This window comes from Protobothrops mucrosquamatus, unplaced genomic scaffold (assembly GCF_001527695.2).
Source record: "Protobothrops mucrosquamatus isolate PMUCROS unplaced genomic scaffold, P.Mucros_1.0 scaffold453, whole genome shotgun sequence".
In the NCBI taxonomy this organism is placed as follows: Eukaryota; Metazoa; Chordata; class Lepidosauria; order Squamata; family Viperidae; genus Protobothrops; species Protobothrops mucrosquamatus.
The window spans coordinates 916,444-941,511 of NW_015386776.1; positions in this window are offsets into that span (position 1 = coordinate 916,444).

Sequence of the window (25,068 nt, forward strand, 5' to 3'; positions counted from 1 at the left end):
GCTTTATTTGAATGTATAAATATTTTATAGAAATTTAGTGGATAAATCCTTTACATTTTTATCTCTTTCCCTAAACAGCCCATTAATACCTCTGTTCATATGATCAGTCTGTATATGGCAGATTACTTTGTGCATATACTTTTTTCTAACCCTTGGGTAAGGGAGCTATGCATTTCTCACTAACTAAACAATGGATTTTATTACTGCCCACTAAAAGACTTGAATTAGAATCAAGTTCCAAAGACAATTCATGGGAACTTTCCATAAATCAACAAACATAAAAAAAATTCTGCTGAAAGAATCTAAATAATAATGCCTTCGAACAGTGGACCTTGGAACTAACAAGAAAAATGACCATGAAGTGGTACCAATAGTTGATCTTGGAACCAACTAGATGGGTAATCATGAATTACTTTGAGATGTAAGTATTGTAGAAACTATAGAAAACAGTGACCATAACACTATTGTATTCAGAATAGATATAAATGGGATACACAAAGCATAATCTTATTCCTGTTAATCTACAAAAGGGTGGGGAAAGGGGAAACTTCTAAAAAATGAGGCAATAGATGAAAGAGATACTAAAAAAATCAGTAAGGACAAGTATATTAATAATGTTGCAAGTAATTTAACATCAAAATATGAGAATCTATTGAATTGCATTGCAAAATGAAAGTACAGATCAACTAAGACCAGGAAGAGGTCAATAGTATTGTTTAGTAATACCTAGGAAATTATAAAAGTTAAAAGTTTTATGTCAGGAAATTTAACTCCTTCTAACAAACAGAATACAAAGTATAGCATAAAAAGTAGAAGTACCAATAATTACTAACTTGTATGAGTTTAAAACCGGATTGGACAAATTCAAGCAAGCAAATTCAGGCATTTGATGGGCAAGTCTTTCAAGAATTAACTGATTTGAGACTCAGTGTTACTCAGATTCTTCCTCTGCTGTTTGAGGGCAATCCATTGGATTCGCCACAGTGAGGAATAAAATGCTGTACAAAGTTCAGCCATAGTCTGAGGCTTTTCCTATGTTGTTATGATATCATAACATTATTAAGTCCATTGCTTATATAATTATCTGTTTGAATGCATGGAAAAGATATTTTTTGTGACCAATGTGTCTATAAAAAATCAGCTTGTTTCACTGAACCACTTTCATATCCTAGTATGATGTACAGTAAATATGATGTAAATAACATGGAAAGCAACTGTTACCAGCTTGTAACAGCAAACCATCAGTCTGTTTGTGAAATAAGAATGTATTAGGTTTTAGATAAATTGATTCATCCACCCTACCCAAATGTTTACTCCATATTGCTATAGTAGTCATTTTACAGATGTATATGTCAGCGCAATCAATGAATATTGTCACTCTCTTGTGATTTTCCTATACAATGAGCCTCCAAGGATATATAAGTTTATTAAAAAAAATTGCAGTGATTCATTGCTGAAATAAGCTTTAGAAAATTTAACTAAGTGCATATGCAATCAATTGGGATAAAAAAGTCAACATAGTGGACATAAACATATGACTGTGTTCACTATATTTTTTTGACATACAAACACACACACACATACACACAGATGAGAAATGCTCTTGAATAGAGGAACTGGAATTTCTGGCTTACAATGGGCAATGAATTCAGATTATATGAAAATAGTTTAGATTGGAGAAGTTGATAATATTTTAATTTGCAGGGGAAAGAAACTGTAGTGTTACCTGGATCACAAGATACATTGCTGGAATAACCATTTTAGTGTGTGTATGGAGAGATGAATGCTCGCACACGTCAAAAATTCACATACTAAAACCTCTCTGCCAAAAATTGCTGTCAATTAGATTCCTATCAATTTAGCCTGATTAAATTTGCTTGTTGAATTGTTTTTGCAAAAGTATTCAATTTATCTGCCCTTAGGACACTGAGAGAGAAAAGCTCATGATAAAGTTTATGGCCATAAAGATAAATATGAGCTAGACATAGATGACACATGATAGAATTCATTTGCTTTCAGAGTCCATGATCAAAGGTTTATAAGCAATATTTCTGAATTGTATTGCCTTACAGCTGATCGTCTATATTTATGCTTTTTAATTAATTTCCTAATGTACTCTAGTTCTTTGAAATGTTACCATATTTGCATTCATTTTCTCTGTAAAGTTATTTGTGAAGGGTGGATCTATTTTGAGCATTCTTTTGAAGAAGGTGAAGCAAAGGATTGTAAATATTATATATCAAAGGGAAAGAGAAGATTGCACCACTGATTAAAAGCAATGCACTGATTGGCCAAAGCCTTTCACTAGTAGATTACGTAAACACCTCTTCCTTAGTAAGACAAGCCCATATCTTGCACTCAACTTTTCTCACTTTCATAGTGATTCTTTTTTCATATGTGTCTTAAGGTTAGCAGTTTTTCCTTGATGAAGCAATGCTTTTACTTATTTCAGAATTATTGGCTAAATTTCTACAATTCAAATCCATCCTTGAGTTCTTACTTCCTTCAGGCAAAAAAAATGCATTATCCGTTTTATATTTTAACTTGTAGGTTTTTGTGAAGCATAAGAAATAACCATTTTCAAATGAACTGTAAAGGCATTGAAACACCTTGTGTAGGTACATGTAAGGAACAGGAAACAGGACTTTAGAGCCAATAATTGTATAAACAGTAACAGAACAACTGCTTGCCATGAACAGTTCTTTACAACTATTAAACTTTGTTATGCATGAGACTAGGTAAAATAGAAGTAGTAATATAAATAAATAAAAATAAAATAATAAAAATAATAGAAGACATTTACATCCTTTTTTTCTGTTTAGTCACCCAATTTAAATAACCAGATTTCCTTCCAATATTTATGGCATTTGCCTTCCTAATATAAATACATACACACATAGATACATACATATATACATTTTGATTTTTGAAAATGTAATTTCTTGAAGATTCCCATGAACATTGAAAATGTTTCCATTTCATTTTTATTTCATTTTCTTATTCTTCAGTTTATAGTCAGTCTAAATCTTCTTCTAGAAGAAGATTAGATTGCAGTTCATTTTATTAATCTTGCATATGTTTGGTAGAACAACGCATGTAAGATACCCTAGCTGCTTTCAGAAAACTCATATACCCAACTCGGTCAAATCTGCTTTGTTCTGTGTAGCCCAGAACTGCTTATTAGTTTTCTGTAGGTTGAAGACAGTTGCTCAGTATTTACCAGTATCTCTTCACATGGCCCTTCATGCTTTATGCCATGGTATATTTGTAACAATGATATACATGCACCTTGTATCACCCATAATTTATGTGCAATTAGAGTGTGATTAATAATTTAACAAGACATTCCAGTTTAAAACTTGCTGACTCTTTTCTGTTGCATAGGGAGTTAGCCTCACAATGTAATTCATCTGTTGAGATGAGTAGCAGCTGGCTTCAGTGTCATCTTGGGAGATGACATTCTAATCCTTTTGTGTCAACCTTTACCAGCAAAGAAGCCACGTGCAGGATATAAAGGTGGCTCCAAGCAGTAAAACCAGATTGATCTGGAAAGTTGCAACCAGTTCTGCAAAGCCAATAAAAGTCATTTGAAAGAATGAGGTTCATGTGCCTAAGGGCTTGTCTATGTTATGATTTAAAATTAGGTGACATCCCTCCAACCTCTATTATCCTCTATTTACATATAAACAGGCAAAAAGTTCTAAAAGGAAGAAAATTTAAATTCAACAAGGAAGAAAGATAAAGGTATTTAAAGAAAAGGGAAACTCAAAAAGGAAGAAAATATGGTAGATATGAAGGAACTACATATTTTTCTAAATTAATATATTTTTTCCAATAATTCACTAGTTTATAAAGAACCAGGGGTGACATTATCCTGCTTTTGTGGATTTCCACGATAGAATGTAAAGAGCCAGGGGTGATATTATCCAGGATAGAATTGGTGATTCCATTCTAAAATTAAGGTTAGTTGTTTCATGTAGCCATTACACACTGATCAGTGTTTTGGTGGCTGTTTGAAATCTAGCGTGAGTTCCCTAACCATCTTCTTTGATACTGTAATCATCTTCCAAATCCAGGAGGCTGCTTTACTGACTAAACTTATTCACTTAGAAAACTATTGGGGCAAAATTAGACAATAACCCCAAAAGGGATGATACTCCTAGGGAGGGGATCAGTGACTGGAATTTTCCAGATCTGATTCTGTAATCCATGCAAATGACATTTCATTCTCTTCTATATATTATCAGAATTATGTTTTGAGTAATGTGAATTGTGCTAATGTGGAAAAGGACATGATTAAAACTATGCAATAGATGTAGGCGATATAATATTCTACCTCCAAAATATTTTAGTGATTACATCAGTACAAGTTCACACTTTCACATAAATGGCTGTGATATGGAGCCCTATAGTTTCATTTAGATGGTTATTAACATGGAATTGCTATGATAAGCTTCCCTGGAGTGAACATTGGAAATTTATGTCAGCCATAGATTTGCACATTTTGGGGCAAGTCATCATCTTTCAGCTTTTCAGTTTCCAGTCTCTAAAATAGACATGACATACCTTGTGGAGGTTATTATGCAAACAAATAAAACAAGACTTACTCTTTGATGTGCTCTATAAAAGACTAATGATATCTTTCTATAAATAAAAGCAGGTTGACAACATCTCATCACACCCTAAGAACTCAGATGAAAACTATAAAGGTAAAAGGTAGTGTGGAATATTTCCTGGCTACTGTATTCTATGAAAAGTTAATTTTAGGAATGCTGAGCCCAGTCAAGTACTTTGAATATGTGTATAAGCATCCAATTTTCACAGGATACTCTAAACGTCTAAAACATTTAGGAATAAAATAGATGCAAAAATGTGTGGCTCATATTCTTAAGTAATTTTAGGTAATTTTCATTGCCAGGATCAGAGCATGGTTATTTCTCTATTGCATCAATTTGATGGAATTCATCACAATTACACTGTCCATTATATAAAGAAAATGTATCTATTATAAAAAAATAGATTACAAATATAACTGCAAGTATTTAGTGACTAATGAAGAAATATGTGTGTGTGTGTATGCAAAAATGAGAAAGACTGAATATGTGACACTTCATTTTTTCTTCTTCTTCTTCTTGTGCCATATCCGTTATTGGACGTTGGCGATCATGTTGGCGTTCCTGTTTTTATCAGCAGGCGCACGAAAAAGTGCTGCTGAGTTTTGTCCAAATCAATCCCTTAGATTTTGAAGCCACGATGTTCTTCTTCTGCCTGGACCTCGTTTGCCTTCAATCTTTCCCTGGAGGATTAAATGGAGTATGCCGTATTTTTCTGGGTGTCGCATCACATATCCGAAATATTCTAATTTTTGTTTTTTAATTGTTTTGATGATTTATCCAACAATGGGTCTTACTGTACATATTTGCGACTGAGGCAGATCTAATTCATGCATTAACAGAGTTACATCAGGTATATAAACCATTTTTCTGGTAAATGGGTTCAGTATAAAAGCAAGAAATTATTCACAAGTAGAAATGCAGTCATGACTACAGCCTTAAACCTCCCATAAGGGGGGTGGGGGAGCTTAAACAAACAAACAAACAAACAAACAAACAAACAAACAAACAAACAAAAAAGCCCCATGTCTCACTGCCATCAATATTAAATGTGAACACTATAATGGTGCAGTATTTATGACAATTTCCAAGAGTTGTGAATAATTAAATACACTTATTATTATCTAAGAAACCAGATGCTAGATTTGGAGGTGGGACCAATGTTCTAGAACCAAACATGCTGGTCTCCTAGCATCTGTTCATACCATCCCCACTGAGGGAATTCTTGACGTCTTTTGATTCCTCCATTGGAATGTAACAAGTCAAATAAATGATCATGCTTAATAATAGCTCCAAATTCCTGCCATATATATTAAAGTACTTATGTATATAAACTAAACTTTATTAACCCAAAGGTGCTTTTTCCCCAAAATGCAACTAGACTTTCTGGAGGGTTTTTTTCTTTGAAAACACTTCACTTCTCATCCAAGAAGCTTCTTCAGTTCTAACTGATTGGTAGGGAATGAATGCAACTAGAGTATTCGGTAAGATTGCTTTTTATTTTTATTTTCTTTACTACCCTTTCTTTGACATGGGCAAAAAATAGTATTAATCCTCTGGACCAACTTATTATTAATGATTTCTTAAAACACTTCACACATTTGAAGAAGCACATTCTTTCTAAAACTGCTGAATAACAATATTTTAATTAAAACAACTTTTAATTAAAACAACTTTGTCAATTTGGATTAGACATGTTACCAACTTCTGAAATTACTGAATTACTTGTTGCGCAGAAAGGTTTTAAAACCAGCTAAACCAAACTTATTTCAACAGGCATTTCTAGGTTCTTTTTTTACATTTAGACTTGTGTCTCTAAAAATCTTGCCATGATGTTTAATAAAATTTTAATACATATTTCACAGTGTCAAATACTACATTTCAAATATCATCATTATGATTAGATTTTTATCCCACCTTTTTAAAAAGATTAATAAGTCTAAGAAATAAACATAAGAGATGAAGTATTACAGTATTTTTCCCGCTAGGAGGAAGGTACAGCCTTTTTATCTTAATTATACAGTACTTATAATACATATGTTAGTAAAGTTTGCATAGTCTGAGGAATCAGATAAATGAGATCTCAGTCGCTTTTGTCTCAGATCACATTTCTGTAACCTTCACCTCAGCCAGCCACACATAAAGATTCCAATTTAAAACATACAACATACATAGAGAGCCTGAAGTTGTGATACTGTGTTTGGATAGTTCTGTGTATCTAGAATTTTGTCTAAAAATTTTAAACAAGCCTGAGATACAGGGTTAGAAACTATAACTATATAGAAACTATATAGAAACTATATCCTCTTCACAACCTGTTTTCCTTGTTACCTTCTGGGAGGAGGCTCCGAGGTATCCAAAGCAGAACATCCAGATTCAGTCACAGTTTTGTTCCATACAGTATTAATATTGTGAACTCTAAAGCGTCCTCCTTCTGTTATGTATTCAAGATGGACGGGGATTAGTATTTATATGTTGCTTATATGTAAGGGTGTAGGTCTATACATATGTTGTATATAGTATGTTTAAATGCGTGTTATGTAAGTGTACACTTTGAGAGCAAGCAACTAAATTTCATTTTTGTGTGCCATTGTGCCCACTGTAAAAAACTGACAATAAAGGTTATCTATCTATCTATGATGTTGGCAAAGATCTTCAGGCTTCTTTTAGCACCCTCTGACTTCCTCAGGCACCTGTATCCTTTCTTTCCAGGTTTATCGGTAATTTCATTACAGTTACAACTGCTAGAAAGGCAACTGCCTTCTACTGGCATGAAAGTGTGAAATGAAATAGCTTCCTATAAATTGCAACAAGTGCATGGATTAGTGAGGAGACAATGCTGGAATTGGTACAAATGAACAAATAAGATTGTATTTAAGCCAAAACAATTGTTATCAAATACTCTAGCAGACATTATCTCAGGAATGAGAATAGGGAGATAAATAATGGCTGACATGTCGCTACTTCACTCATGCTTTTGCTATCTCAGTACTATTTAGTTTAGAGAAAATACATACACACACACACACACACACATATACAAACAATGTTAGACCTTTTCCTGTTTCCTGTTGGCTTTGTTTTGATTAGTCCGGTCATTCAGTTCACTTGAGTCCAAACCCATTCCATTTCCCTTTCATTCTTCTTGTCCACTTTTATTTAAATTATTTCCTCTCTTTTTTGTGTGCAAAAGTAACTTTCTGCAGAAAAAAAATTACTTAGCCCTAATCTGCAGATCACCTTATTCATGCAGGAATACCCAAAGCAGCTTCTTTTGAACAGGCAATTCTTATGCTAGATTTTATTTAGCATACAAAGAAGAAACATAACTTCAGTAGTTGTTTTATATTGCATGAATAGCTATTAGATCATGCAAATGTTTTAGTATCTAAGTCTTGATGGATGTGCTCGGATATATAAATTAGACTATTGTTTACTCAATATCCTCACATGGTGGTCTTTCCAATAGATGCTATAGTACAGTATATCAAAGTTTAAATGCAATTCTGTTATTAACATACCTTTCCATCCATAAAATCATCCCTGAACTAAGATCTACTTGTTAAATATTTTCCATTGTACATTATTAGAACTAGTCATCAATGCTTTTTTTTTAGAATTTAGTATTTTAGTATTTTCATTGAGTGACCAATTTTCCTTAACTGAAGTCAGACTTTTGCTATTTATAGGAACTGAGAACAGAGCCCTTTAAATCCTGTTACTTTATATTTGTAAGAAAACAGTTTATCCATTAGGCTACCTCATTCAAAGCAAGCTGAATCTTTCCCAGAAATTAAGTGATTAATAATTTAAATATAAATACATTATACTTCAATACAGGTGGACACAAGATGGGTTTATATGTGCCTTCTCCATATATTGAAGATGCAGAAAGAAGTATATATAGATGTTCCCTTGTACTAAGTTGTGCTATTGATCTATATAGCTAAATATTTTCTACATCAACTAAAAGTGGCTCTCTGGGTTTCAGATAGTAATCTTTCTAGCAATGCAAAGATCAAATCTGAGAAGTTTATATGTAAAGAAGGTAATTCTACAATTAAAATCACTTATAAAAATTGTGAAAATAAATAAATTGCAAAATAAATTTATGTATTTATTTTATTTCTATCACTACCCATCTCACCAAGCATATGTGCCATTAAGTAAAAAATGTTATTATGGATGTTAATACAGCCAGGAAATGGGCCCTTAACACACTCAGGCCTGGGTAAATGATGAAGTCTTCACAACCTTGAAAAAGGCCAATAGGGTTGGGGTCATCCTGATTATCTGAAGGGAGAATATTCCATAGAGCTATAGCAGGGAAGGCAAATCTCCTGGTTCCTAGTTTATCAACCACTGTTTTTTTAATATGAGGAAAACCATCTTTATTGTTTTCATTTTTATTTTAAGTTCCTTATTTTAAGTTATTATTTAAGTTCCTATATTTTAAGTTATTATTTAATCCCAAAATAAATAAATGAGAATCAACCTTAATATGAGTGGGTTTCAAAAAGACAAATGCAATTTTACATGCATAAATAAAAAAATAGTTTCCAACCTCCCCTCCTTCACAAAAATACTTCCACTAAGTCTGCACCAGTCAGATCCCCAGCCCTACCCCTTTAATACTGCATCCAAATCTGAGCCCAATACTTTAAAAAAGATTCAGAGGAACAGATGCAGAAATTGCAGCAAAGATTGTCAGCAGACTGAAATCTTATGTTCTGTGATGACAGCTTTAGGGAATTGAGTATGTTTAGTCTTGAAAATTAATTAGAAAGCTATCTCCTTCAGCTTGTCCTGAAAGAACCTCATCTATGAAATACAGGTAGTCTTCGACTTGCAATTGAGCCAACATTTCAATTGCTAAGCAAAACAGTCATTAAGTTAATTTCCCCCCATTTTACAACCTTTCTTGCCATAGTTGTTAAGTGAATCATTGCAGTTTTCAATTTAGCAACATGGTTGTTAAGTGAATCCGGCATCCCATTGACTTTGCTTGTCAGAAGATCACAAGAGGTGATCACATGTTCCCGGAACACTGCACTCTGCATAAGTATGAGACATTTGCCAAACTTCTGAATTTTGATCATTTGATAAGATAGATGGAGATGATGCAATGGTCGTAAGTGTGTAAAATTGTCGTCAATCACTTTTTTACAGTGCCATTGTAACTTCAGTTCTTAAATGAAATCTTGTAAGTCAGGCATGTCAAACTCGCAATGTCATGTGACATCGCGCGACGTATCGGAACTTTTTCCCCATTGCAATGGGGTGGGCGCAGTTTCGATGTGATGCATCCGGCCCGTGGGCCGGCAGTTTGACATGCCTGTTGTAAGTTGAGAAGTATCTATACCATGCCTTTCTAGGTGTAGGGTTAGCATTATGTGGAAAAGTCTTCATAACACAGCATTTATGATACAGTACATTGCCTCCTTAGGTTTCAATAAATGAGCTTCCTGGTTCCTGGAGTAGCTCCTGTTTGAGCTGTTTCACAAACTGGAAAATATAATTTCACCAGTTAGCTCTAGATCATAAAAAAGAGGGCTATGCCTAAAGTCAAATTGTCTGAATCCCCAGTTCCAGCAGAATGAAGCCAAGGAGGTGACCCAGCTAAAAAGCAACAATTGATAGAAATCCCTTACCTTCTTTCCACAGACTTTTGGAGGCTCTACTTCCATTACAAAATGATAAGCAGGTGAGCGAAGATACAGTACCTCTTTCTTCTCCCATCCCTACCTCTGATTCGATCTACAGGCTGGTTTCTCACCTCCCTTTTTCTCTCTTTTGTCCTACCTCTGCTGTTCTATTTGTTAACACCTGACTCTCACAGAAAGGACCGATGTCAACGCTGCTAACATCGGATGTTTTTGCATTGACAACAAATGGAAATATAGCCGTCTTTTACCTTTTGCTTTTAGAGTTAGATGATCTGGGAGGGGGGATGTGAATGAGAGTCCAGCTAGACATCACAACACTGAGCCTAGCATGAGAAACAAGGTTATTGTAACCAGAGCTGATAAGGAATTGGCGGGCTGGAGAACTGGAGAGGAAGCCCTTGCTTCAAACTAATTGGGAAATGTGATTTATGACTGTCAATTGGAGGAGGGAATTGTGCTTTGATAGTATGTGCTCAGGGGAGGGGAAATCAGTTTTTGGCTTCGATTATGCAGTGCCGGAGTTATGTTACTCAAAATAAAGATTCTTTAAGGTAAACAATGCCTCGAAGTTCTTTTGAAGAGTTTCATCTGTCAGAATCACGACAACTTACACATTAGTCTTTCTGATCTAAATTTGGAATAGAATCGAATATAATCGAATAGAATCGAATGGAATGGAATGGAATGGAATAAGTTGGAAGGGACCTTGGAGGTCTTCTAGTCCAGTCCCCTGCTCAAGCAGGAGAACATATACCATTGCAGACAAGTGACTGTCTAGTCTCTTCTTAAAAATCTCCGGTAATGGAGTGCCAATGATTTCTGGAGGCAAGCTGTTCTACTGGTTAATTGTCCTCACTGTGAGGAAGTTTCTCCTTAATTCCAGGTTGCTTCTCTCTTTGTTCAGTTTCCAACCATTGTTTCTTGTCCTGCCCTCTGGTGCTTTGGTGAATAACGTGACCCCCTCTTCTTTGTGGCAGCCCCTCAAATACTGGAATACTGCTATCATGTCTCCCCTATTTCTTCTTTTCTTTAGACTAGCCAGACCCAAGTCTGGCTAGTCTGTTCTTCATATGTTTTAGTCTCCAGGCTTTTGATCATCTTAGTTGCTCTTCTCTGAATTTTTCCCAAACTCTTAACATCTTTTTTGTGATATGGTGACCAAAATTGGCTGCAGTATTCCAGGTGTGGTCTTACTAGGGTTTTATAAAGCGATACTAATACTTTGTGTGATCTTGATTCTATGCCTCTGTTTATGCAACCCAGGATCGTATTAGCTTTTTTTGCTGCTGCTGCTGCTGCACACTGCTAGCTCATAGTCAAGTGATTGTCCACTAGGACTCCAAAGTCTCTCTCACAGTTACTGTTTTTAAGCCAAGTCTTGCCCAGTCTATACTTGTACCTTTGATTTTTCCTGCCTAAATGTAAAACTTTGCTTTTCTCCACATTGAAATTCATTATCTGTGTATGTGTGTGTTGCCCTTTTTCATCTGTCTCTCTCTCTAAGAAAATGGCTTTTTATTCTGCATTGAACTTGCTCTTTGCCCTACAAACTGCAAAACTCTCACATCAATAGGTTAGCAATGGTGGGCTAGCAATTAGTAGGTTAGCAATGGTGGGTTAGCAATTAGTACTTCCTCAGTATTATTTAAATATTATTTCCCTAGGGATAGCTATTTTCTTCTTTCATGCCATTTCTCATTTACTATCACTTTCCTCATTTAATGTTTTTGTAAATTTTATAAAAATGTTCTCATTGCTTTTCCTTCAACACTGATGTTTTTATTTTAAAAGCTAGTGCCCTATTGAATGCTATTTCCCAAATGATTACTGTTTCCTCTTTCATCGCTTTCTTTACTGGTATGTTTTCAGAATGTTGTTTCTCAATGAAATCCAGGTTCTTTCTCTGAAGCTTCTGGAGTTGCATTTTTGAGCTAGTATTTCCTCTGGGGTACAGTTGATCTACCCCATTCCCATTTCAAATGCTGATTTCAATTTATGCTGTAATATAAGCATTTATAAAAATTGGGAACTTCTTCCTGCCTTAACATCTGAATATTAGGTTAACAAAATATATTCTCCCTAGGTGCTAGAGAGAAATAGAAGGGGTTGAGTTATATCAAGCACAATTTTTTTGATTGGTGTAAAAATCTTGGGTAGGTGGATACTTGCCTATTGTTGGAAAAGAGAAAATGCTTCACTAAAAACAGACCAAATAAGGTACAGATTAACAACATTGATTGCATTAATTTATATGTATAGGTACTAAATTTAGAAGCATAAATATTTAGGCTGTTGGTTTGATCTCTGAGCTTGGGGATTTGGCTGCAAACATTTCGTCTCCATTTGGTGGGGGGCATCTTCAGTGCGCTTTGAATTGCGCTCATCTGTCAGAGCACTGGCCTTTAAATATCTTTTTGTGTGACGTAAATTGGTGTGGGTGTTATTTGTCCAGATGTTTCTGAGTCATGGGTCTGGTTTCGGGCTGTTTTATTGGCTGGTTGTTGTTGCTGGGCCATAGACTTTGGTATCATCTATGTGATGCAAATTAAAAAGTCTTCATTAAATCAAGTTACATGGCCATATTGTTCCCATTTTAAATATTTTTTTTAATTTTTCTATTATTTATTTATTTTTATCCTGCCTTTATTATTTTTATAAATAACTCAAGGCAGGGAATATATATGTTCTATTTTATATCATAATATTTTCATTAAGAAGATAAACAAATTGAGTAAGTTTGAAAGCAGATTTAATAGCAATTAAACTGGGCCACCATATTTACTAGCATGTTTTTAACTCATTGATTGTTGTTTGTCAAAGAAAGAAATAAAGCTTTTCACTTTAAAAATAGAAAATTATGCACAAAGTTTATTTTTGTCCTGTCTCTTTCAGTTTAGTTGGAACTGATTTATACTTTATTTTATATTTTATAATTTAATATCTTGTTTATTTTTCCTTATAATATTTGATATTACTTCAGTTTACTGCACTTATGATATACTTTTTAAAGTTTAGTAAGGTTTTATATTTTGCATTTAAAGAATAGCTACTGGTTTAATGTATACCTCTGCATTTTCCAGAGCAGAGGACCATCTAATTGTGATATCCTTCACCATTACTACTCAGCTTTTATTGCAAGATGACCTTCACAGAGAGCTTTTCAGAGGGCAGTCAGGAGGTATGCTCACTCCACAATGTCTTTATTAGATGTTTCTATAAATCTATCTTTCTCCTTCTCCAGTTCAGTAATTCAGGTCTCCAGATACCATAGAAACCTCTGTCGCTGCAAACTTTGCTCTGTGCTTGCACAGTTTTGGGCAATAGGGCATGTAACACACTTTTTTAATCAGCTAAGATGTAGAAAATCAATTTTAATGTCCATCTATAAAATGCGTAGTGAAGCAGAAGGATATTATATATCATCTTCCTGTCTGATACCTGAAGAATAGTGCTACAGAAAAATCTCTCCCAGTTTTGAATCATTAGTTAATCTAAAAATATTAATTAGAAGTATTGCTTGCATACACACACAAACACAAATAATTTTTCCTTATATTTCTTCAAAAGAAACAGTAAGAGAGAAGAAATAGGACATTAATCTTGCTTTAGAATGATCGGCTCTAGATGAAAGACATTTGATATGCTATATAACATAACATGTAAAAGTTTACTTCTGTTTCTGTTCCCTTACTTATGGGAAAAAAGAAACAATTCTTTTATTTTGTTTTATAAGCAACTAATATTTATCTTCCTTAATCAAATCACTCTGGAAAACAGTAAATTTGATGGGGGCAGAAAAGGTAAAATAATAGTTCATCGTGTCTTCAGAAATAATTTTAAAAGTATAACTATATTGTAAATGCTGTGCAATGTTTAAATGTTTTAAGTTCAGTCAGGATCATAACCATTAAAAATGTTTACACCAGATCCATTTCCAGATGACAGCTGCTTATGAAAACCCTTTTTAGCCTTTAGCCATTAACTGGTAGCTACAGTATAAGAGATGCTTATTGTGGGAATGTATTAAATATGGAATACCTTCTTGCATGAAGTACAGTTACATTTTGTTTAAAAAAATTGATGTTATCTTTATAGACAATGCCTGTTTTGCCTGCTTCAACAGTTTAGCATATATTTATTTTATTTATAATTTCTAAACTAGATTTTCTATATATAGCAACTGGGATCAAATGAGTAGAGGACTAGACTATGATAGGGAAGATACAAGTTCAGATCACCACTAGGCTATAAAACTCACTGGCTGACCTTGAACTACTGCACCTCACACAATGGTTATAAAGATAAAACTGGGTTGGGCTGAGAATTTGGCATGTTATCTTGAAACATTTATAAGAATGCTGAGATATATATATAAATTTTTAAAATAACAGCAACAGCTTTTGCAAGCAGACAAAGGACAATAGCAGCTTTATGTCTCACTACGTTGTTACTGCTACTTTAAATGTTAATTACTTTTAAAATTGTTGTTCCAATCTTCTAATTCTTTAATTATTTATTGTCTTTTCTTGTTAGGTTTTATTGTTTCTTGTATTGAAAGCAAGTTACTCTTGTTTTAATAGAACATCAATTCATAGTAACCTAGCCAAATAATAATTAATAAGCCAAGGGGAATGTTTATGGCTCTCAGCCAGGTAACTACAGTAATCACTAGAAAATTTGATAGATCACATTTCTTCATCTGCAGATCAACAGATGCCTCAGTCACAGGCTGTCAACAGGCAAAGTATTCTTACTTTGAGATTTTATTATAAGAATTAATACTTTGCTTTAGCATAAATAGCATGCAGCATGCAAAAGGTGTTGTGTGAATAATACAGATAGGACAGTGGTAGGATTCAGCCAATTTGCACCACTTCGGCAGAACAGGTAGCTAATTTTTTGTTGCCCAGGCCCAGAATGGACTTCCGGAAGCGGCATCTACACAGAGAACCGGTTTTTCACATATTTGAATCCTACCACTGAGATAGTAGCAATTTACTGTAGACTGAATTACTATAACATGGACTAGAATGTTCAGTCCAAAATCTAATCTACATTATATTTACAAATAATGTGCCATTATTTCATTCTGTTACAAAATAACAAATATGTATCAAACATATTATTGGATAACAAATAAATAATATGTATCAAATGATGTAATAAATCAGTGGTGGTGGTGGTGGTGGTAGTGGTGATGATGATGATGATAATGATGATGATGATGATATTTTGTTTGGACTGACTACTGAAATGTCTCATAGTATACAGTCAGAAAATAAAGCAAATTCCAAGAATATTAAAATGATTTTCCATTAAATCCAATAATATAAAAATTATTAACAAAGTTGACATTTTAAAGTTTACTTAAAAATTAATGATGAGATTAACCCCCTCAAACCCATTACAGGACCAGCTACAGAAAAGGCTCAACCATTGAATCATTCCAAGACAAACGTCTGCATCTGTAAGCAATCTAAACTGGGTGCAGCAGGGGTGGAGAGTAAGCACTGAGAAAATAGAAGGTCCCAACTGTATCATAGTCAGGCATAGAAAGTGTGAAAAATTATTGACTGTTAGTATCAAGTAGCAAGTACACAGAGTAAACAACCATTTGTGGATGGGGGTTTATCTTTTAAGAGGGAAGACTGTAGTAGATGAAGCAATGTTGTTAAAGGAACCAAACTTTAAGACTTGTGGACTTCCACTCCCAAAATTCCCAGCTAGCATAGCTGGCTGAGGAATTGTGAGAGTTGAAGTCCACAAATTTTAAAGTTTGGAGAGTCCTGGGTTAGAATAACAAACAAAACCTAATATAAGCTTACCTCCATGGGGTTGTTGTTGTTGTTCTTTGCTCTTTTTATAAGAACATAAATGGGAAGTTATAATTCAAAACTTGCTCATGCTTAGATATTAATACAATATGGCAATATCACTATTTAGCATTCATTTTAAATATATAGTTGTAATCATTTGAATTTACCTTATTTTTGGTTCCCAGTTTGACATTGCAAAAAACAAGCATAATAATAAAAATAATATATCCCTGCAACTTATATACAGTATATCATTATTTTTCACTCTTTTCTGTTTGAGAGGATTTCATAAAAATTACTGTGCTATGTTGGTTAATTTGAAGACAAACAAAAAAATTAATATTGGTAGAATTACTTACTTTTAATAATAGAAAATCATTTCTCTTTGCCTTCCATCCTTCCAGGGTCGGTAAAATGAGGAGCCAGATTGTTGGGGGCAATATGCTGATTTTTGTAAACCGCTCAGAGAGTACTGTAAAGCAGCAGTCCCCAACCTTTGCAGCTTGGCAGCCCAGCAGGGGAAGAGGGGAATGGGCGCAAATGGCAAGCCAGCATGCTCAAGGGCCTGATTCAGAATAGGCCATGGCCCAGGGGTTGGGGATGCCTGCTGTAAAACACGATGGAGTGGTGTATAAGCCTAAGTGCTATTGCTATTTATGTCAATAATGTTCAAGAAAGAACATTATCACACCCTTCTTTAATTCATTGTAGCTTATAGCTACATGGTATACAAGCAGGGCATTTTTTGTCATGGAACGCCCAGAACGGAGTTCCAGCACCTTTTTTGGATGGAACCTTGTAGGGTAGGCAAGGCGGGTTGTATGACATGTGTGAGTTCCGGCACCTTTTTTTTTTTTTTTTTTACAAAAAAAGCACTGTATACACGTATTAAAATAACAATGCAGCTATGCCTTGACTTATGACCACTCATTTAGCAATCGTTTGAAGTTCATTTGGCGCTGAAAAAAGTGACTTATAGCCATTGCAATATCCCTGTGGACACACAATCAGACTTCATGCGCTTGGCAACTGGCATCTATTTACAATTTTTGAAGCTCTCCAGGATCATGTGATCACCATTGGTAATCTTTCCAGGGGGCTTCTAACAAACAAAGTCAAGAGAGACCTATATTCACTTAACAACCATGTGATTTGCTAAATAACCAATGGCAAAAGATGCAGTTTAGTAAATGGAATCATATGCAATATCATATCTAAGCTTCCCAAAAAGTTTAAGGTCAAAACTTTCTAATGATATTCTATCCCATTTTGCTATAGTTCAAGCTTTTGTTACAAAATGAGCTTTCTGAAAAAAATAAATTGCAAATTTGTTTTATTTAATTGTTCTACTTCAGAGAAATATAGAGGGGGGGAAAGCCAAATTTAGCAAAGATTTCATGTGAGCCACTTACATGTGCATCGCAGATGAAGAGCAAGAGGTCTCCTGAAACATTTAAATTAAACAAATGTTGGTGTGAATGATTGTTTCCAGCATAGCCCATCTGCTCACAAGATTCAACAAATTATTCTGTGACATAAGCAGAACGTAATATTAAATATAATGTTCCTGTAGCATTCATGGAGTGAAAGGTTTACATGGATATATCATCATGGGAAATATTTCAACATATAAGAATTTGAGAGAAATGGAATAAATTATTACAATATTATACCAGAAAGAAACTCATACTTAACCAACCACTAAATAAAGCTTGTTAGCCTTTTTAAAAGAATCTCCCAGATTTAAAAGCAGACAATGTTGTAAATAACAAAAGACTGCATACACATCATACAAGAATTTCATCTGAGAGCAATTCGTATTTTACTGAGATAATCCTGCTTTTAACATAAGGGTAGCTAGTCAGAAGTTACTTCTAAACAACACCAAAAATGCTATATTGCTTCAGTATATAGTTCTGCTCAAATACCAAAAGTTTTATATTGCAGTAATTCCTAGATTAGAGGGTTACCAGATCTTATTCCGTGTTTCTAAAAACTTTTAATGGTTCTTACAAATACTTATCTCTAGCTTCATGGTTCAACAATTTATATTGCTAAATCTGTGAGATTTGAACACTATCATAAACTTTTAACCCATGGGCATCTTCATGAATTTTCTACTTTTATTAGCATCATGGTGGTGGTGGTGGTGGTACTGGTAGTGGTGGTGGTGGTGGTGATGATGATGATGATGATGATGATGATGATGATAACTATGACAATGGTCATTATGACTGCATTGCAACTTTGCACCACAAATTCTGTCCTTTTCCACAAAGGGCTTGCATCATGACATTGTAATGTTGCTTTTATTACATATCTTCCCCAGCATGTATTCCATTGCATTAACCCTTTCATAATTTCTACCGGCAACTGTTGTCTGCTACTTTAATTGGATATAAAAATATGGCTTAATTGTAACCGGTGAATAAGTGAATTCACTGGTTTCAGTGAATACCACTGAAAATGAAAAACAAGAAATTGAAGAAGAAACCAGCATGGCTACACAAAAATCTCTCTGACAAACTGAAAGACAAAAAGGACAAATACAAAAATAAGTAACTAAGGCCGATTATCAGCAGACAGCCAGAACATGCAAAGACAAAGTCAGGAAACAAAGGCTCAGAATGAACAAAGACTTGCAACAGAAATCATGGATAATAAAAAAGTTTCTTTCAACATATTAACAACAAGAAAGAAGTCAAGGAAACTGTAGATCCACTAAAGAGAGAAGATGGCAAGGAAATGACAGGCAACAGGGAGAAAGCAGAGTTGCTTAACCCATACTTTGCATCAGTCTTCACACAAAAAGAAACTATAGTCCAACATACCCCCCCAAAAAAAAAACACTGCAAAAGGCAAATTAGAAACAAAAATTAAAATAAGTAAGAAAATGGTAAGAGAACACCTATCCGACCTTGACAAATATAAATCACTGGGGCCTGACAGATTACATCCCAGAGTTCTGCAGGAGCTGGCAGACGTTATCTCAGAACCATTGCACCACATCTTTCAAAAATCCTGGAGCACCGGGGAAATACCTGAGGATTGGAAAAAGGCTGAAGTGGTTCCCATCTTCAAGAAAGGGGGAAAAAACAGATCCAGGAAACTACAGATCAATCAGTTTAACATCAATACCTGGGAAGATCCTAGAAAAGATAATCAGCAAACAAAATTATAACTAGTAGCCAGCACGGGTTTATTAAAAACAGATCACACCAAACCAATCTTATTTCATTCTTTGACAAAGTGACTAAACTAATAGACCAACGAAATATTGTGGACATAGTATACTTAGACTTCAGTAAGGCATTTGATAAAGTAGACCACAACCTACTTGCTGCTAAGCTAGAAAAAGGTGGAATAGATGGATCTGTAGCTGGCTGACAAACCGTACTCAATGAGTAGTCCTCAATGGCACTACATCCACATGGAGAGAAGTAAGCAGGAGGGTACTACAAGTTTCCATCTTAGGCCTAGTACTCTTTAATATCTTCATCAATGACTTAGATGAGGGAATTGAAGGGGAACTCATCAAATTTGCTGATGACACCAAACTGGTAGGAGTAGCCAACACCCCAAGAGACAAACTCAGTATCCAAAAAGATCTTGACAAACTTGAACAATGGGCCCTATCCAACAAAATGAGTTTCAGTGTGGAGAAAAGCAAAGTTTTTCAATTTTGTAGGAAAAATCAAAGGTACAAGTACAGATTGGGCAAAACCTGGCTTAAAAACAGTAACTGTGAGAGGGACATTGGAATCCTAGTAGACGGTCACTTAACCATGAAACAGCAGTGTGCAGCAGCAGCCAAAAAAGCTAATACAATCCTGAGTTGTATAAACAAGAGGCAAAGAATCAAGATCACGCGAGGTATTAGTACTGCTTTATAAAACCCTAGTAAGACCACACCTGGAATAGTGCAGCCAATTTTGGTCACCATGTCACAAAAAAGATATTGAGAGTTGAGAAAAAATTCAGAGAATAGCAACTAAGATGATCAAAGGCCTGGAGACTAAAACATATGAAGAATGGCTGCAGGACTTGGGTTTGGCTAGTCTAAAGAAAAGAAGAAATAGGGGAGACATGATAGCAGTATTCCAGTATTTGAGGGGCTGCCACAAAGAAGAGGGGGTCACATTATTCACCAAAGCACCAGAGGGCAGGACAAGAAACAATGGTTGGAAACTGATCAAAGAGAGAAGCAACCTGGAATTAAGGAGAAACTTCCTGACAATGAGGACAATTAACCAGTGGAGCAGCTTGTCTTCGGAAATCGTGGGCACTCCATCACTGGAAGTTTTTAAGAAGAGACTGGACATTCACCTGTCTGAGATGATATAGATTCTCCTGCTTGAGCCAGGGGCTGAACTCCAAGGTCCCTTCCAGCTCTATTCTATTCTAACAAGTGTAAAAAATCCAGAAGAATGTGCAAGAGCAACAGAGCAAGGAATGGGAAGCAATAAGTCCCAAGGGAAAGGAATACAAGAATCGCACAATCATGCAGAGAAAGGCATATGGTTTGTATACTAGAGTATGGCATGCTTAGAATTTTTTTTTCATTTTTGATACAAGAAGTTATCATTGCTTTGAACAGTATAATTTGAAACTAATTTGCTTGTTTGAGGAACTTTACTTATAAAAATCAGACAATCAGATAAATCCAATACTAGGCAATCTGCAAGTCAGGATTACTTTTTATATAGCTCATATTCTGGATTGAAAGGTACCATGCCATGTTCTGGCTTAGCTTTTTATGTGCCATATTTCATCAACAGGTGTTGTATGCATTATTTCTAACACATGCAAAACAGAGTTCAGTAAAACTCTTAACAGAAACATTAATGCCAGTGTGTTTTGTCCTAGTGCATGTATAAATATTAAATTCTTGGCTTAATAACAAAAGTTGCTTGGTTAGCTAGAACTATTGAAAACATGGAACCATTACTTGATATCTGGACAGTATTATTTAAATACAAAAACAAAATAAAAAACATGCTATAACTGAGGTCAATCAGTATTTTAGGAATAAAATAAATAAATAAATTCTCTCTTTGGTTTGAGGCACATACTTTAGTCAATGCTATACACAATATGAGTATTGTGTATAGTTCTATGAGTATTGTGTATAGTTTATATAATAATATCAAGAGAAATGTGAGCAATGTGTTAAGGTATATCTTCCTATATTTTGCTAGAAATAATCCAGTCCCAAACTTTTATGTTAATCGCTTAATAAAGCTTTTCCCAACTTGATGTTATTCAGATATAGTGATAGCAACAATATTCAATAAAATAACAAGTCAAATGGAGAAATGGATGGAGAATTCTGGGAGTTATATTCTTAAGGGCATCAACATAAAGAGCTGTAGGCAACATGCCATCCATGATTAGTCTGGGAAATATTATTTAGAGGAATACTATACATTTTGTGTAAACGTAGATAGGTTTCAAAGAGAACAAGAATTTACTATGGCAACAGACAGTATCAAAATTGTATCTAACAAAACAGTATCTAATATATGGCTAGGTTTTAGTAGCTTTACTAATGACATGAAAGAAAATTGTATTTTCCAACTTGCTACTCTAAGGCATGAAAAACTGCCCCTGTAAATATGCTGTATACATTTACAGTGTATACTCATCTATTATAATAGGATCAAAACAAAAATTAGATTATTCTTTCTGTCACTGGGTAATCCATGTTACCTAGAATTAACGAATAGCAAATGACCAGTAAGTCACAAACTGGGTGCACGATCTAGTGTCTTGATTTTTTTTTAATGAAAGATTTCAAAAACAATTCAAAACAGAAATTTCCAGCATGGATTTTTTCAACTTGATTTGTTCTAGATCAGACTACAACTCCCATGTCCCATGCCCCTAAATCAGTAAGGAAATTGGGAAAAACTGGTTTAATATTTTGCAAACATTCTGAACAGCATGTTGTTAAAACTATAGCTGAACTTCAAATAAATACATAAAATTGTCAGTGATTTATCCAGCTTATATTCCAAATGAAAATGACTTTCTAAAGCAGATCTCTTTTCCAGATCTATTGTCTGAGATATTTCTGATAGTTGTGCTAAATTCTTTTCTTTACACAAATTCATCTGCCATTGAGTTATGGCATTGTCTCATCCATTATATTCAGCATCCATTTACTATATTTATTGAGACAATAGAGAGTATGGATATTCAAAATATCTTCTACATTGCTGAGAACCAAACACTATCAGAAACAATAAAAATAGTTTTAAAGAGAGATCTGTATACAAAATAGCTGAAGTTAATTGTGTAATTTAATTGGGTAGAATCTGGAATTCAGTTTAGCTTGCTCAAATAAAAGTTTGACTGATTTTATACTCAGAATTAGACTTAATGTTATCCACTATTCTATCAGCCAATATCTATCTGTTTTGGCTGATTTTACTGTAAATTGTATATGTTTCTAAAATATATAAGTTCAGATCCTAACTTATATTTAGAATAAATTATTGATTTGAAGTCTCAAACTGCCCACTGATTGGAGAAAGTTATTATAATGAAAAGGGTCCTCCTCACAACATAGATGATAAAGTTTATTAAAACTTTTTAAACAATTAAGGTTAGGCCTTTAAACCTTGTTCGAATAGACACAGTAGCACACTTTACAAACATGAAGAGTGGACAAACTTCATTCCTGAAATGGAACATCTCCCATATCGCACGGCTTGATTTTGTAAATAATTCTCCTGTCTGGTATTCACCTTTCACATCTAAAATACAATTTAGCCAATCTGCATATATTACTCATTATTAAACAAGACTTTCTTTACTTAAATCCTTTATCTTTCTGTTTACTTTTGCAGTGAATAAACTGAATTAAACACATGATTGTCAGCAAAACAGGAGCTGGACTGGGCAAATATTCTGTAAATGTATCTTTTCATTTAACCAATGAATACATGCATTAAAAATAATTATATACTTTATTGCCTTCTTCTTAGATTTCCAAAATTCACTATTTTAGGAAAATAAGTCAGCAACAGGAAACTTCTGTAGCCATACAAAGAATAATTTTCTGGGAGGTTTGTCAGTACAAACCTAATATTGACAGAGATTGATTTGGAATTTCAGACCTGAAAGATAAACTGTTCGCATCTTCTCTTTTCCCTTGTCCAAAGTTAAAATTGCCTTACAATGTCACTGTTGTCGTCCCTGGTCAAATTCCAAACTTTTGCAGGAATAATAGTTCTGTATTCATCCATCCATCCATTCAAACAATTTATTTACTACCTCATCTCAGTATTACTATACAGTGTGCAATGTAATTAGAATACTACAGTACTTGAATTAATGCAAGTTGTCAGTTTGGCTGAATTCTTCCCATCCCCAATCCCATACAGTGACAAATGGCATGAAGGCAGAAAAAACAGGATCCAAATTTGGCCTAGGTCTAGGGAGATGGAGATAGAGAATAGGTGTACGGTAGGTAGATAGAGAAAAAGAAAAGGATGGTCCATTTCCACATAAAAAGAATTACAGTATCTAATCAAGATATGATAGTTCACTTTATCTGAGACTATCTTTGACTACAACTTAGAAACAGCAGCCTGCACAGAATACAGCTGCAGAATACAGCCTGCACAGAATTCCCTAAATTTTGCTGAAGATGTTACCTAGCCTGGTAACGAAACATCCAGAAACCAACTCACAAGCTCAGAGAATAAACTTTCATCCTCATAAGCTGCTTGCTTGCTGAGTGATGCCAACTGGTTAGAAGAATAACCCTTATATTGTACAAGCTGCTCTGTTGCCAGTTGTCTTTTGGGGCTAGTTCAGAGTGCAGGTGGTTATCCATAAAGCCTTTTATGACATGGGTATTGGTTGCTTTCACGTCTGTTTTCTCCAGATAGAATCTGTATGCCACACATAGTGCAGCCAAGACAGGTTGTTATAGGTCAAGGGGCTTGGGACTTGGAAGATGACTTTTTTTAGTGGCAGCTCCTCATTCTGGAAAGAGCTTGACTCCTGAGGTCAGGTAAGTTAATTTTCATCCTGCAGGAAGTTAGTGAAAACTGTCTCTTGGTAGACGTTGATTTGTAGAAGGTTTTATTTTATATTTTGTCATATGACATTGCATGGTTCAATACTGCTACTGGAACATCGGTCTGGCAGTTTCTCAGTCTGTGCTGGGGCGAGAAAATAAAAATGTTTTACCAGCTGCTGGCTGGCTGTAGCTTCTCAGTGCTGCTGCTGGAGTAGTGAAGCTGCTGGGATCTGTTTCTCCTTTCAGCTTGTTTGCTGTTCCTTTGGTGAAGGCCAAGCCTACCCCTCCTTTACCATCAGTTGCCTGTTGAACTGACATTTCCTCTGCTACAAAAAATTTTCCTTTATGCTGCCGGATCTTCCTCCTTCACACACCCAGACTCTGGTGGTCTCAGCATTTTCTTTTTATAATTGGAAACCAGGTGGGGTGCAATAATCTTCAGACTGCCTTAAGGGGACAAAACAAAGAAAAGGAAGAGCTCATGCTGGCCACTATATATGGATTTTCTTTCCATATATAGAAAGCCAAGGGTCTGATGGTTGGGCTGCATACACATTATTGTAATAACATGCAAGGTTTGTTAGGAAAGTCACTTCACAAGAAATCCTTAGTAGGATTCAATCTTCTGATCCTGCCACTATATAAACTCCCTCCCACCAATACCAGTGCATTAGGAAGACAGATTCCATTAGCAACAACAAACCCTTTCTTCCCAGTCTAAGCAGAACCGGAACAAGAAAACAAGAGTATTCATCTGACCCATGGGGGAAAAAAAGTTATATTCTCTTTCATGCATTCCATATATTCCAGAATCTTCAACTTTTAACTATTGCTTACATATTCAAATTAATCTGTGTAATTAATAACTCATTATCTGTCTTGCAAGCATGTATTATTTTATTTATTTATTTATTTCATGTGTAACAGAATACAAAATTAAT